The sequence below is a fragment of the Salvelinus sp. IW2-2015 genome, unplaced genomic scaffold (genome assembly GCF_002910315.2).
Source record: "Salvelinus sp. IW2-2015 unplaced genomic scaffold, ASM291031v2 Un_scaffold694, whole genome shotgun sequence".
In the NCBI taxonomy this organism is placed as follows: Eukaryota; Metazoa; Chordata; class Actinopteri; order Salmoniformes; family Salmonidae; genus Salvelinus; species Salvelinus sp. IW2-2015.
This window is the reverse complement of record NW_019942597.1, coordinates 57,295-60,595: the sequence shown is the minus strand read 5'-3', so window position 1 is coordinate 60,595 and position 3,301 is coordinate 57,295.

Genomic DNA, 3,301 nt, shown 5'->3' with positions numbered 1-3,301 from the left:
TGTGTGTGTGTGTGTGTGTGTGTGTGTGTGTGTGTGTGTGTGTAAATGATATAGCCTACTGTAAGGCCAACAGTGGCCCATTGTTATCATGGGCCTCAGGATACCAGAGATCACCGAGGTCACTTCATATCAAAGCAACAACTTTTATAACAACACAGCACACATTTTTCTGTGTAGACAAGATACTTAACTTCCAAGAAACTTCTCAGTGTACAGTACAACTACTTGAATCATCTACCCATCTTACTAGTATGTCGTGCGTAGAAACATGATTTGATATATTTGACAAGATGCAAAATGTCACAAATGTCCACAAAGTACAGTTATAATGTGCAATATATATTTTTAAACTATTTTGCATAGGAGGGTGTCAAACGGATCTGTTTCACCTGTCTTTGTGCTTGTCTCCACCCACCTCCAGGTGTCGCCCATCTTCCCCTTTATCCCAAGTGTAATTATACCTGTGTTCTCTGTTTGTCTGTTGCCAGTTTGTTTTGTTTCGTCAAGCCTACCAGCTGTTTTCCCGTGCTCCTGTCTTTCTCTAGTTCCTGTTTTCCCAGTTTTGACCATTCTGTCTGCCCTGACCGCCGTTCTGTACCTTGTCACACCACCCTGGATTACTGACCTCTGCCTACCCTGACCCTGACTGCCGTTCTCTACCTTTCGAACTCTGCTCTGGATTACTGACCTCTGCATGCCCTTAACCTGTCGTTTGCCTGCCGCCCTGTTTTTGTAATAAACTTTTGTTACTTCGAAACTGTCTGCATCTGGGTCTTCTCTTGAGCCTTGACAGAGGAGCTTAGATAGAAGGCATGCCAAGGCTAAAGGACTGAGAGCTGACTGTCTGTAATGGGCAGCACTGTGGAGGAGGTGAATAATCAAACTGGGTTTCATACTGGGTATAAATGCTCCATCAACTAGAGAATAAAACCACTGTTCAGTATTTACAGTTGAAATCGGAAGTTAACATACACCTTAGCCAAATACATTTAAACTCAGTTTTTCACAATTCCTGACATTTAATCCTAGTAAAAATTCCCTGTCTATGGTCAGTTAGGATCACCACTTTATTTTAAGAATGTGAAATGTCAGAATAATAGTAGAGAGAATGATTTATTTCAGCTTTAATTTTGTTCATCGCATGGGTCAGAAGTTTACATACACTCAATTACTATTTGGTAGCATTGCCTTTAATTTGTTTAACTTGGGTCAAACGTTTCGGGTAGCCTTCCACAAGCTTCCCACAATAAGTTGGGTGAATTTTGGCCCATTCCTCCTGGCAGAGCTGGTGTAACTGAGTCAGGTTTGTAGGACTCCTTGCTCGCACATGCTTTTTCAGTTCTGCCCACAAATTTTCTATAGGATTGAGGTCAGGGCTTTGTGATGGCCACTCCAATACTTTGACTTCGTTGTCCTTAAGCCATTTTGCCACAACTTTGGAAGTTTGCTTGGGGTCATTGTCCATTTGGAAGACCCATTTATGACCAAGCTTTAACTTCCGGACTGATGTCTTGAGATGTTCCTTCAATATATCCACATCATTTTCCATCCTCATAATGCCATCTATTTTGTGAAGTGCACCAGTCCCTCCTGCAGCAAAGCACCCCCACAACATGATGCTGCCACCCCTGTGCTTCAAGTTTGGGATGGTGTTCTTCGGCTTGCAAGCCTCCCCCTTTTTCCTCTAAACATAATGATGGTCATTATGGCCAAACAGTTCTATTTTTGTTTCTTCAGACCAGAGGACATGTCTCTAAAAAGAACGATCTTTGTACCCATGTACAGTTGCAAACCGTAGTCTGGCTTTTTTTATGGCGGTTTTGGAGCAGTGGCTTCTTCCTTGCTGAGCGGCCTTTCAGGTTATGTCAATATAGGACTTGTTTTACTGTGGATATAGATACTTTTGTTCCGGTTTCCTCACTTTTTGCACCAAGTACGTACATTTTTAGGAGACAGAACACGTCTCCTTCCTGAGCGGTATGACGGTTGCGTGGTCCCATGGTGTTTATACTTGTGTATTATTGTTTGTACAGAAGAACGTGGTACCTTCAGGCGTTTGGAAATTGCTCCCATGGATGAACCGGACTTGTGGAGGTCTACAATTTTCTTTCTGAGGTCTTGGCTGATTTCTTTTGACTTTCCCATGATGTCAAGCAAAGAGGCACTGAGTTTGAAGGTAGGCCTTGAAATACATCCACAGGTTCACCTATAATTATGTCAATTAGCCTATTAGAAGCTTCTAAAGCCATGACATATATTTCTGGAATTTTCCAAGCTGTTTAAAGGCACAGTCAACTTAGTGTATGTAAACTTCTGACCCACTGGAATTGAGATACAGTGAAATAATCTGTCTGTAAACAATTGTTGGAAGAATTACTTGTGTCATGCACAAAGTAGATGTCCTAACAGACTTGCCAAAACTATAGTTTGTTCACAAGAAATGTGTGGAGTGGTTGAAAAACTAGTTTTAAAGATTCCAACCTAAGTGTATGTAAACTTCCGACTTCAACTGTACATTGCAGGACGTCACTGTGTGTGTGTGTATGTGCCACTGCCAAACAACAGTGCCTGACTCAGATACTTAAGGGAAGACATTTGTGTGAAATGTAGCCTACTCAAAGGCATGCCAGGGAACCTGAAGTCCAAAGAAGTGTTGTAATTGTTAACAGGACTACTTGGATCTGCATGTCATGCTTAACCAATGACACTACACTCAGTCCTGGGTTCAAATAGGCTACTAATTGAAATCTACAAATATTTTTAGCATTTTCCTGCCGGGTGTGCCAGATTTTGGGATCTCCGGGGGTGCAAGACAAAGGTTTGCAAAGCAACAAGCAAGCTCAATCAACCACAGCTAAAATGTTTTTCATTATTTCAAATAGTATTTGAACCCAGGTCTGTCATGGACTAGTGTTGCGGGCAGGCGGCAGCTGTTAGAGAAGTTAAAGAAACAGCTGAGAAAGTAAGACACTGCGAGATCAGCCGAGTCGGGGGCACACATACACACACACACAGACACACATACATACACACACACACACACACACACACACAGACACACACAGACAGACACAGACAGACAGATCAATCAAGTTGAGCAGACACACAACAAATCAGCCGATTTGGGCATAGCCCAGGACAGACAGAGAGGACCTGGAAGGCCCCACTCACCCCACCCAGCCATCTGCTGGGGTCTCCTGATAATTCTGTCCCAGCTACCATCTCTCTGAGCAGCCCAAAAGGCACCATATTCCCTTTAGGGCCCTGGTCAATAGTAGTGCACTATAAAGGGGATATGTCA